This window comes from Pundamilia nyererei, unplaced genomic scaffold (assembly GCF_000239375.1).
Source record: "Pundamilia nyererei isolate P.nyererei 1_Seehausen unplaced genomic scaffold, PunNye1.0 scaffold00076, whole genome shotgun sequence".
Taxonomy (NCBI): domain Eukaryota; kingdom Metazoa; phylum Chordata; class Actinopteri; order Cichliformes; family Cichlidae; genus Pundamilia; species Pundamilia nyererei.
The window spans coordinates 632,712-646,018 of NW_005187477.1; the positions used below are offsets into that span (position 1 = coordinate 632,712).

At 41.0% G+C, this 13,307-nt stretch overlaps 1 protein-coding gene across 3 annotated transcripts in view; it reads right to left on the reverse strand.

Moving 5' to 3' along the window:
• Positions 1 to 6,018: 6,018 nt before the first annotated feature.
• Positions 6,019 to 13,307, reverse strand: part of LOC102192222 (leucine-rich repeat and fibronectin type III domain-containing protein 1-like protein) — a 394,097-nt gene continuing 386,808 nt past the window's right edge. For all 3 annotated transcript variants that reach the window (XM_005737443.2, XM_005737442.2, XM_005737444.2), the window contains 2 exons: positions 11,039 to 11,088; positions 6,019 to 7,348 (listed from right to left, as the gene is read on the reverse strand). The gene's annotated coding sequence lies outside the window, so the exon portion shown is untranslated. The remainder of the gene's footprint in view (positions 7,349 to 11,038; positions 11,089 to 13,307) is intronic.

A 13,307-nucleotide genomic window follows, 5' to 3' on the forward strand; every position in this document is an offset into this window, starting at 1 on the left:
ATGATAACAATACCTTCAGTCATGGTTTCTAACCGTTGTTTCTGTGACTCTACCTTTATTTAAACAAATACCTGACGTCAGGCTTTTGGTTTTCTTTAAAAATCTATCACTATGAAACTATTCCCTTGATATATATCTGTCTTTACTCTACAACTCATGACACTCATAACAATTTGTCTAATGTATCAATCAGATGAGAGGAGGGGCTCAAGTGTGCAATAACACATGAGGGTTTTTTTTATTATCATTATTTGTATTAAGTCAATAAAACCACTGAGGCTCAATCGCGAGTAGGGTCGGGTGAAATAGCCTCAAAAATATATCACAATATTTCAAGATAATTAAGGGGAAAACAATTGGAGATTGTGTTATTCTTGTCCTGATGCTGTTTTCTTCCAAACACTTCTCTTAGCCTTTTGGTTGTGGAGAGATTTTATGCAAGCAGCAACAGGGAGCCAGTGGAGAACAGAGAAAATCTATCATCTACCGTTTTTTGCCTGACTGGAGACCAAATATATCTTGTTTAGGACAATTTGTAGAGGTTTTACTGTGCGTGTTGGAAGCTCTGTGTGAGATGACCTGTACGAGGAGCTTAGTGGCTCACTCAGTCACATACATTTATTTGTGTCATGCTGTAGCAAATTCATGTCTGAAGAGTTTTTACCGAATTCTGCTTTTATAGCTTAAAGTCAAAGTTCGCCAGTAATCACACTCAATACAACAAAAGGTAATTTTAATGAGGGCTGCAGAGAGGAGCGCCAACACCGTGCCGTCCAGTTCATGAAAGGGAAGTTGCAATTAGAGCATGAAGCTGCAAACACAGGAGCATTCGGGAGCTTAATGTTCCTTTACCAAAGTAAAGCAGTAGCTATAACATTTACACCACCTGTAAGAGAAAACATCTTAAAGAGCACACACTTTGTCTCAGTGGGGAAATTAGCTTTTCATGGCAGGATGAGCAAATGCCACATTGCACTTTTGGGCATCTGAAGGTTTGCAAAGATTAACTGTGATTTTACAGAAGAAGATAAAACTGTACAGTGTGAGAGTGGAGATGAGTGTGTGTGAGAGGACGTGTGCTATGGAAAAGTCTGCAAACACATAAAGGTGTCCTGTTAAACAGACAGCAGTGTCTAAATGTATAAGAATTTATATCTACAACACAAAGAGATCATTAAAAAACAAAACAACACTTTAGATCTCTTATTATCTTTGCACAGAGGTCAGCGGGATCTTCAGGAGCTGTGATGCTATTTTCGGATGGACTGATTTATCAGTAGCAACTGATTTCATAGCTTTTGATCTCTAACCTGGAACCTAATTAGTTCCAGAGCAGGTTAAGGTTGCAGCATAAGCTACTGTACTATACTGATACTGATACTATACAAAAAGTTTTAGCTTCTTTACACTGGCTTCCTGTCTCCTACAGGATCCAATTTAAACTTTTACTTTTTGTTTTTAAGTCGCTTAACGCCCGAGCACCTCCTTACCTGTCTGAGCTCCTCTCTGTTTATGCTACAGGAAAAACCACGAGGTCTAGCTCAAAATGAATGCTGTCCATCCCACGGACTACTCTCAAATCTTGTGGTGATAGAGCCTTCTCTGTGGCAGGTCCCAGACTTTGGAGTAGTCTCCCCTAAAAATTAGATCTCCACAAGTAGTGTTCCCATCATACTATCCAGGCGCTTTAAAGCCAGACAAGAAATACATTCAAAATGAATCAACTGAAATGTTTGAATTTGGGGTCCACGGTGATGTTCGTGTAACATTTTTCTTTTTAGAGATTTTTGTTTGAAATAAAAATATTTTATGTGAATTTTCAGAATTTTGTTGTTTATTTGTGTGAAAATCTAATATTGTGTTTTGGAAAACCAATATTGTGGAAAAAGTGCTCAGTTATTGTGAAGGTCCCCTAAAGCCCATCTGATGGAGTCTTGGGCTCCTGTTTAGCTGTCGTAGACGTTAGAAGCAGATTTTGGAAGTCTGGAGCGAGAGCCTTCGTAGATTACTCTTGTTTCTCCAGCACAGCCCACATGCTCACTGAAGTATTCAGTATTCAGTATTTATCTTTCTGTCTTTCGTGTTGAAGTCCACCCCCTTAACCCTCAACAACAAATTGGGCTTGTGTTGACTTGTTCCTCTTATTGCTGTGTTTTCCATGGCAGCACAGAGCTGTGAACACTGGTTAAAAGTGGAAACTAGATTCACTACATTTATTGTTTTGCCTTCAGCCTCTGCTCTGCTGGAAAACTTTGCAGAAAAGTGCACTTGGTTGTTGACATGACAATGAAGACCGGAACAGCTGGAAAAACAAACTTCAGACTTACTCCCCCAGACAAACACTTGTCAAAAAAGGGCCTAAGCTGAAGTGATGATCCCAGTTCTCTTTAATTCCACAATGTTGTTTCTTTGCCACTTCAGGGAAGAGAAACATGTTGTAGACACTGGACTTCTACATTTTTTATGATGCAAGGTTAGAAAACAGGAGCCCTTTTCCCAGTTCTTTGCTGTTTTGTGGTGGAGTGTGCGCAGGAGGTTTATCAGAAAGGCAGTAAAGTCAGTACAAGGGTACATCTGGTAAAAAAAACAACAGTAGAGCTAAAAGAAATTCCTGGAGATACTTCTCTATGTGGCCAAACAGATGGTAACCTCTGGGCCTGAAACATGAAGCTAATGCAGTTCTTCAGGCCCATTAATGTCCACTTGAGGCTGGCTTCCAGTGTGAGTCAGTAATTATACACTCACATGTTAAAACATCCAACTTTACAGCAGAAATAAATATGTTTGCATATGTATGGTTAGATCCGTTGTATTTGGATGCACTTAAGGCTTAAAGGCGTGACTGCTTTAACAGACATCTATGCAGGCGTCTGCAGGCTGCAAGGTTTCACATCCACTAATTTAATTCACTGAACTGGACCCTTTTTGATATTTATTTTACACATTTTGTAGTATTTTTTATCAATTTTTACGTATTAGCCACCTAGCTTAATTGTTTCTGATGATAAAGGAGCCTAGAATGTACTTCATACCTTCCCTGCCTTTAAATATATTATGTATGTCTATTTCACACTTTGCCGTGACATCGGGTTGCATATTCCTGTGCACCTCTGGACATCCAGCATGGCTGCTGCCTTCAAATTTGACCCTGGACGTGCTTCTCTTCCTCACACAGATCTTTTACACTGTGGGCTCTGCGGTTTCAAACCCCTAACTTCCTCATCACACTGGGTCAATCTTCTGGACAGAAGTCACTGGTAATGATTTGAAGAGCACAAAGCATCTGGTACAACTGGGCCATTAACTGGTTTTTAACTTAAACAATCACTTAAAATGTGTTTTCTTTAATAAAGAAACATTTACAAAGGCAAGAGTGCCATTTTTGTACACTGTAATGAATGAACAATCCAAACACAATGTTTCAGCCACAATGACTGAAATACACTGAAAGCTCTGTCACCATCACCTGCTTGTGTCTGATCCCTGTTGCTGCTGTGCTCATCTGTGGAGTCCACTGTTAACGTCTCTTTGCCACCCACAGACACCTCACTGTGACTGTTAGAGGCAGGGAGGAACCAGCAGTTGTTTGAGTTTTTTCATGTATTTGTTTTTTCTATTTCAGGGAAAATTCTTGGTAAAAAGATTTTTACGAAACGACTGGAACTATGCAGAATGTCAGTGTGTGCTGGCACATGTTTTTCCCATGCCAACACAATCTTCCCCTTTACGGCTCCTTAGATCAAACTCCTTTTGACTTTTGTCTTCCTCAAAATGAAAGTGAAGGAGATCATCACGGCGACACAAGTGCTGCGAAGGACGGGGCACTCATAGCGCTCTCCAAATAACAGAAGCGGGGCTGAAAGCTGTCCAGATGTCCATGAAAAGACAGCCTTAAAGGGAGTTAGGCCAAATCAAATCTGATATGTTTCTGAATCTTGCAGGGCATTTTGAGTTTTGTTATAATTCAGCACAATGATACTTTTAATTCAATTTGCATAATCTTTGCCTCTTAGTTTTAATTTGTTGGTGTTATAATTGTCTAATTAGTACTAAACTGATGATCATGTCCTTCCTTTTCAAGGTATTTGGTCATAAATCAAAATATAGAGCAAACTGTTAACCTGCAAGATAAAAGGTCACAGAATCACTTATTATAAATCATTCTCTGGGATACATGAATGTCAGCATCAAATGTCTCAGCAATCCATCCAATTACTGTCACGACATTAAGCTAATCCCTCTGCTTCAGGCTCCGTCTTTCTCACTTTTAGTGACATTTATAGCATGTGTTGTGTACCGAGAAGCCGTGCTGTCATTGGACTGTCTGCTCTGTTGATCTGATGGAAGTGTAGTCAGCACTTCACTAGAACCTTACTGCTGGCAGGTATAAGTGCCATCTAAACTATTTAAAGCCTTATTGATAGCTAACATTGTTTCCCGGTAACAAAAAGTCTATTATTACCCTGCAGGGACCGAGCGAAATATGAAAAATCCTTTGTGAAACATCAAAACTGCTTGTCTGACAGTAGAAGAGAACCTTTCTTATTCTTGTCAGCCTTATGTTTTGGAAACGCTTTGTTATGAAGATGATCTGCAGCTCTGGCAGACATCGTTAACACTTCTCTGGTTGTAAAATCGAAGCGAGAATTTAGGGTGAAAAATAATCGTTTAATCTGCTTTTTCATCACAGCTGCTGGTGTGGGTCATTTATAGAGGAGCTCTTGGAGGTTAGTGAGGTGGGTGGGTTAGTGGCCATTCATCACTTTTCAACATGCCGGATTATTTATCTGAATGGTCACATGATATTATTTGTAACCTAAAAAACCAAAGTTTTTCTAGACGCCTCAACATAGACAACTAGTTTAATCCCTGTGTTTAACCAATGACTGAAAGTAAAATAGAAAAAAAAGCAAAAACAGCAAAACACAAACGTCTCATAGCGGCAGCTTTACAGTTTCCTGGCCAACAAACCTGCAAGTGAATACCACCGCCACCCTTCCAGACTCGTTCTCTAAAATGGGAACGTTGTCCTGTGCAACTAATACAGCTGCAAATGCATCAAAGCACTGCTGACAAAGGGCACACGTCTTCTTTATGTTTGGATATTTATAAAGGCCAGCATGTTGCTTTGTTCTTGTAGTGCTGTTAAATCTTGTACACAGCAGTAGATTGTTGATTCCGGACAATCATTATTGTGTTTTCAGTGTTTCTGCACGTAAAGGTGACGAGACGATGTCTTTGCATTCAGACGTCATTCTTGACTCCAGATCGTTTCTATCACAGTGACTGTGGCTTATAAACCTCTGGTTCACATCAAACCTTCAGAGATTAATTTGTTCTGTTGAATCTTGATTAAGAAGCTGCATACTCATTCTAACAAAGATGAAAACAGGTTTACATTTTTAGCGTTGGGTTTGGGTTACTACCTGTGATCACTTTGACTTCACATGGTTAAAATGAAGCAGGAGACTCGTTCCTTCTTTCTGTCTCCAGAGGTCACGATGAATTTAGAATGTGCTGCTTAAATTTGCACCTGCCTTCACTTGGAACGAGCTGCAAAATCACCAGAATCTTAAGCAGCCGTCCCACTAAATGTATTTAAGGTTGTTCTGACTAACCAAGCAGCAGTTATTTCAGTCGGTAAGTGTTCTGCCTGATCATTACGTCTCTGTTTTGGCCCAACACAATAACCTATTCTTACATTACATGTTCAATTCAGATTGTTATATTGCACCTCTGAAGCTAAAGTACACAAACAGAGAAAAAACATTATAATTGATAACAAAGACTTAGTGTTTGGAGCTGTAGAGCTGTGATTAAAGGAACACATCACAATTGATCTTTCTTAATATTGAAAATGACTTTGTTTCTTCTGCACGGATGTGCGATATTATTGCTTATAGAAAAGCAGGAAGAAATCCCTCTGAACCCTCTCAATAACAAACATAAACAGAGTGCTTCTGTCTAGAGAGAAGTCTTCTTTTGAAATGTGAATAACAACAAATTCCTTTTTTTCCAAGAAAAATACCTTTTATTTCATTATAAATCCACATAATTGTATCTATGAAAGCATAAAATCGCATGTTGTTGTGTTTTTTTCTCCTTATTGTGGTCATTAGTTTCGTTATATTCAAAGTAAATCATGGGTATCAAACCATCGAAGACTGTAAGGTGTATGTCGCATACAAACACAGACACTGTCAACGGCAAAGAGGGGCATCGAGGGGGAGGGCGGAGGGGAGGGGGGGACAGGAAGGGACGGCGCGAGTTCTGCCGGCCATTTTTTAAAACCACTTGGTATATTTAACCATCCCGAGTGCCAGCGTTTAGTGGTAGGAACAGTTTCGGTCAAGTTCACCAGCGATGTGTTCACACACAGCTGCTCTCCAGCGTTAGAGCGTTTTCGCCGCTTTCACCGTCACGTGTAGAGACGCACGCGTGCTGCCGCAGACGCTGAATCACTTCCCGCTGGTGCTCCTAAAGGCTCCGTCCTCGGGACACCGATTTTTATTTTTTTTGTAATATTCCAACACAGAGAGAACCGATCCACAATGGACGCAAACATACCGATTATGTCAACATTTTCTAAGTCATCCACAGCCAGAAGAGTTAGATTGGTAATACTGGAGGATATACAAGTCAGCTGTTCATCAGAGAGAAAAGGGGAGAGACAGAGTGATTAAGAGAAATAGAGCAAGAGAAGGCAGGGCAGAGGGATGAGATGAAAACATATGAGTAAAGTGCCAGAAGAGTTCACGGTTTAGTTTCTTGACTGTTTGTTATTATCATAGATGCTTTGAGACAAGACGCTGACAATGTGCTCATATTTTCAATCCAAGGCCCAACATGGAGTTTCTAAGAGGTGTGTTTCCGGAAGTCTGGGTGTCCTCCCAGTGTTGTAATAGTGCTGTCATAATACTGTTGTAATCCTTTGGCATATGACTATATGCTGGGGAAAGAGAAGAGCGGTGCCACCAACCACTGACCACAATAACATCCAGGGGAAATGTTGTCCACATACATCTGTTCTGCACATTCTCAGAAACGAAGCGATCACACAAACACCCATCAGATGATTGTTTACATCCTCGAAAGAAGAAAAAGAGCTTCTGTGAGGATTTTATCTCGTTCCTCTGATCCAAAGTTTCGAGAACCAGTTCCAGACCTGCATCCAACATGTCTCTCCCAGCGGCGTGGGGTCTTTTGCATATCAGCAGGTGGGCTTTGAATTCTCTGGCTCCAAAGGTCACATCCTGTGTGGGTCTGGTATGATGTGGTATCAGAGGATAGTGTGTATCAAACCGTCAGGGCTCACAAGAAGGATGTTAACATACAACCCACGAGGCACCTGAAACAGATAAGAGATGGAGAGTGGTTCACAGTCAGTGAGTGATTTTTGATCTACATAAAGAAACTTTAGGTTTGATTTCAGTTTTTTGACTGAAACTTTCTGAGTACATAAAAAAAAAGAAGTGATAAATCCACATTATCATCTCTGAATAAGTGAATAAAGGGAATTATCTCAAAGTAAGACAGCTGCAACAGGTGATTATTTATCTTATTACTCACTAAGTTATATTTTCATTTAAATCACCAAACTAAAAGGTGTTTTAACTAATCTGTCACAAGTTTTCTGCTTAATTATTACTGCCTGTCTAAGGAGCTTGGAAAGAAAAGCGTCTGGACTTCTTTAAGTTGCTCGAAGATGTTTCACCTCTCATCCGAGAAGCTTCTTCAGTTCTAAGGTCAAATGGTGGAGAGTCCCAGATTTAAGCCCTGTGGGAATGTCCCCCCCCCAAGAGGGACAAAGGACCCCTTAATGATCCTCTACCTAATCACATGAGCCAAGGTGTGAAGACTGGTATAGGTCACAATCAGGTTTCGGGTGAGCTCATTGTGAAACCTGGCCCCACCCTATCATATGATTTCCTGAGGTCAGATGGCCCAGGATGTGAGTGGGCGTTAAGGCGTCTGGGAAGGATCTCAAAACCACCGCCTCTGTTCAAAGATGGTCAGTCATAGTGGACATAAATGGCTCCCACAGGGCTTAAATCCGGGAATCTCCACCATTTGATCTTAGAACTGAAGAAGCTTCTCAGATGAGAGGTAAAACGTCTTCAAGCAACTTAAAGGAGTCCAGACGCTTTTCTTTCCAAGCTCCTTAGACTACGATGACCTGGATGACTGAGAACCTTCACAGACATATTACTGCCTTTGTTTTTACCCCGAGTCAGTGACTCATTCTCCCACTTAAATGTTGTTACATTTAATATTTATTGTTTTAAATAATACATCAATAGTACATCTGTACATCTATATACTTTTTATGTGTGTCTGTGTGTTAATAGTCTGTGTAACCACTGTTGGCTGTGCTGTCAGAGTCTTTAATCTTAAGAATCTCCCAGATTTACGGCACAAGGTCTCCATACGTGTCGGGTTTAGAAACACAACTATCTTCACTAAGCCGTTACTTATGGACACCTGTAAAAGATCTCTTGTGTCGTTTTTAAATAAAAAAGACTCATCTCTTATCTGCAGGGTCACTGTGATTTTAATGCAAACTGTGAGGTTGTTGTTGGTAGTTTTCAAACCAATGAGTGAAAAGAAGGCACACAACACAAAGCTCCCGAACAGGACACAAACCAAAGCCTCCTATGACAAACTTCACCACTATGCATTCCTAATATTGCTGCTGCCAACATGTCAGCTCACAGATGCGAGAAGAAAACCTCATGCGTACCTTTAAGAGACAGCAGCAGAAGAGTGCTATTGAAACCCATGGATGACAGCACGTTGTGTGTATACATGCGATTTACTCTCTTACAAACATAGAGCTCAGCAAAATGTAGAAACAGACTGAATAATTAAACACTGTACTAACAATTGCACAGTATTATATTTCTGTATTTACATCTTCTTATGAACATTTAACTGAATTTCACTCTGTGTTTTGCTTCTTGTTTGTCTTTCTGTGGTTTAAGTGAACTTGATTTTCACGAGCTGGCCTCTTGGAGTGGAAGTCTTTATTTTATTTATAGACTGCAGCTTTCTTGAATATATGCTTGTTCTTTGTTATTGATCCAACACACTTGAGGCTTCCCAACTTATGGGGAAAAGAAAAAACATGCACATATCCTCTCCTACCTTGTACAAAAACACCAAAAAACAACCCACGGTGTGTGCTGCGGGGTTTTTTTGTTTTTCAGTACTGATGACTCAGTGACTGCTTGGCCAGCTTCTGAGATTTCAGGTTTTTAGAAAAGCTTTCCTGCATATACTTTGCTTTGGAAACGATCCCCTTCTCACCCACAAACTCTTTTCTGCTTATATTTGAAATGCAAATACAGGGCATCCCAGCCCCTCTTTAGTCTGGTAAAATAAAAAAAGCTTTATTTTGCTACACTGAGAAATACTTCCAATCAAGGGAAATTAAGTTGTTCTGCTCTGTGTCAGGAACTGCAGTTCCTCTGCTGGCCACTTGAGGCTGGCTACCAGACTGCAAAAAAGTGGTTGTGTTTAACGCTAGTTTCAGTCTTCAAAACAACTGTATTCAATTCAATTCAGTGTTATTATATAGCACCAAATCACAACAGCAGTCACCTTGATGTGCTTTATATCGTAAGAGAAGACCCTACAATAATACAGAGAACCGCAACAATCAAATGACTCCCTGTGAGCAAACGTCTGGCGACAGTGGGGAAGAAAAACTCAGTTTTAACAGGAAGCAGGGCACCAATCTGCTTACTTAATTACTTGCATGTCTTTTATCCTGTTTTCCTTTTCTCTCCCCAACCCGTCGTGGCCCCTCCCTGAGCCTGCCGGAAGAAACCTGCCGGAGGTTTCTTCCTGTTAAAAGGGAGTTTTTCCTTCCCACTGTCACCAAAGTGCTTGCTCAGAGGGGGTCATATGATTGTTGGGTTTTTGTCTGTATGTATTACTGTAGTGTCTACCTTACAATATAAAGTGCCTTGAGGTGACTGTAAAATTGAATTGAACTTACTGGTTGTAGAGAGTGTCTCCCTCCTGACTCCAAACTAGGGCCTGACAGCTGAAGGCTCTGCCTCGAATCATACTTGAGTACGTGAATACTTCAGGAACCACCAGTGAGCCAGCAGTCTGAGAGTGAAGTGTCTAATAGGGTAATCTTTTTGCTTTTTAAATTTTCAGGTAATATAACTTGTTGTTGCTTTAAGTTTGTAAAATAAAATTATACTTTCTTTTTCTTCAATAACTTACAGTTTACTAGCTTATCTAGCCAGTCTTGGCTGATAATGTCGCACTCCAGCATGGTTTCAGAAATATGATAAATTCTGCCTCCAAAAAGCATCACGCTACAATGCAACTTTAATGCTTAAATTCATAAATTGATACATTAAAAGTGAAAAATCTTTGTATAGTTGTAAGTGAAACGCACCATCTGATAAATTATAAACCTTGAAGCACACTGCAGTCTTTTGTGAAGAGACATTGGGGTTAAATATCTTGGTGGCATCACTCAGTTAATGGGACAATATGAAAAATATGAAGATCAGTGCACACTGATTGAGAATGAAGTCATATGTGATGACATAAATTAAAAAAACTTGGCCCCTTGTCAGAAACTGTTAATGGGATGGATGAGCAGAAAGCAAAGAGAGGAAGAAGACAAGGAGGAGGGGAGGTGGAGAATGCTTACATAATGAAATAGAAGTCTTACATAATGGAGTGACACCAATCTGCATACTGTGGGGGATCAGGCCATTACATAATGGCCCAATAAAGGAGAATAATGTTGTTTACTAAGGCAAGGCGATATTTACAGAGCACTTAGAGGCAGACAGACTCCAGGCCTGCTAATGGCTGCTGACTGCTACACTCTCCCTTCATCTCTTCCTCATTCATTCCATTTCCCCCCTCTCTCTCTATTAAAGCATGCTTAACATGTTTCCAGCCCTCTCTCCCCTCAAGATGTTCTGACATCTCTGGTGGTACGATGAGTGGTTACCCTCCAACCTGTGTGCATACGCGAGTGTGTTTGTGTGTGTGCTTGATCTCTCACCTCTCTCACCTCTTCTCCCTCCAGCGCTGTGAAGCTGAATGTAAGTAAATCTGAAAAACACACAACCAACAAAAAGTAACAACAAGATGGGATCAGAGTTCAGATATCAACCCATCGAGAAAGACACACGGGGAAGCAACTGTCAGGTCACGTCTAAAAGAAACCTAATCCACCTACAGGCACCTCTGAAGCTCACAATTTTCCATATTATCCAGTTTAACCCCTTAGCAGTCCTACAAATTTACAATTAGTCCCCTAAACCATCCAATGTACCGTGGGCGGTACGTCCGACTGCTAACAGGTTAAGCCTGTTTAGCTGATCAGCAGAAAAAAAAACAAATAAGAGATATTGGGGTTTTATTGTTTTTTGGGGTTTTGCAGCCGAGTGCGAAGCAGTGGGAATGGCCTGCTCTTTGTTCGCGAGTGATGGGAGAAGGGAGCGGGAGAGAGACGGATTGGTGCGGCGGCCGCAGCACCAATCCGTCTCTCTTCACCGGTCCGTCGTGGTGAAGAGAGAGCTGAGTGTAAAAGTGAAGCTCTCAATTTACCGGTCGATCTACATCCCTACCCTCACCTATGGTCATGACCCGTGGGTCGTGAATGAAAGAACGAGATCACGGATACAAGCGGCGGAAATAAGCTTCATCCAAAGGGTGGCTGGCCTCTCCCTTAGAGATAGGGTGAGAAGTTCGGCCATCCGGGAGGGGCTCACAGTAGAACCGCTGCTCCTCCACATCGAAAGGAGCCAGCTGAGGTGGTTCGGGCAAGTCCCACCGGGAGGAGGCACCCGGGCAGACCCCAGACACACTGGATAGATTATATCTCTCACCTTGGGGGAGGGGCCGAGGAGAGGGAGGTCTGGGCTTCTCTGCTTAGGCTGCTGCCAATGCGACCCGGCCCCGGATAATTGGAAGAAGCTGGAAGGATGGAGCTAATCTTAATTAGCTGCAACACCTTCGATCGGTCAATGAGTGGGGCAGTTTGTATTGTACAGCATGATTCCTACCTCAGTATAACCACCAGCAGGGTGGATGAGGAGGCAGGTGTGGTTGCATCATAAACCCACAGACTGTGAGACTTGCTCCTTATAAGCCCACTGCAGTCTGTCCCACAGTTGTGAAATTAACTTGAGGGTTACTTGTTTTTTGATTATTATGAATTAAATTTAACACAAAAAGTTTTCTTAAACTTCTTGGATTTATAACATTCAAATGAGGTGTTTACTGACCAAAAATATTTGGTGATTAAATGACCCATCCATCCTACTTGCATTTTGACATCCTGACAAAACATTCATGGGAGAGTGGAAAGTAGATCGACTCTCAATTGAAAGCATCATCATCGCTTCCACAAATCCATCAATCCCTGCATCCATAACTCACAACCAACAGAAAAATGATGACTGTGATCACACTAGTTTCCCAGATCGAATAATCAATAAAGTCATTCTTGCTCACACAAGTTTGCCCCCCCCCACCACCTCTCCCACATCACCGAGCTCTTATTTTCTCTCCATCTCTCTTTATCCCTCCATCTTCTCTTGTCAATAACTGTCTCGGGGCTCAGTGACTCATCTCCACTTCTCTCTCTGTTTGGTTGGTCGTTTTGCTTTATTTCTCTTTTTTGCCTCCTCATCTGTCTCACGGACTAAATATACTAAGACCATAATCCTCCCTTCTGTCTCTCTCTCTCTCTATCTTTGGACTGCTGTCTCCTTCACGATATAAGCCCACTGTTGACAGCGTCGCTTTCTACTTCCATGCCACATTTACGCAGGTCTTTTCAGATGGAGATTAACAAATAACGTTTGTTTTATTTTTTTGTCAAAGGGTTTATGCAGCCATTGGCAATGTTATGCTGCAAATTATATTTCAAAGGCCTCCCTGTAAAAATAGATATCAGGAAACAGCAGAGCCTCAGTTGGGACTTCACTGCTTTCTCTTAATGGGCTCTCACACAATTTATTCAGTTTAAGCAGCTCTGTATATAAGGAATGGAACAAAAAGGGAAATAACTTATCTTTTAACAGTTATGGTAAATACATAATTGTCATTATTATTATTATTATTATTATTATTCTATGGTTTTAAGGAAGCTAATATATCTATCATTTTAAAGAACATCACATTTAAAGAATGACCGCTTTCTAAACTACCTCATTTCATGTGCGGCTTTGCTGTAGAATGACAGATTACATGCTGCTGACATTCCTGAAGCTTCAAATAGTACCTTGGTGTATAGCACAGGTATAGCACAGGTATAGCACAGG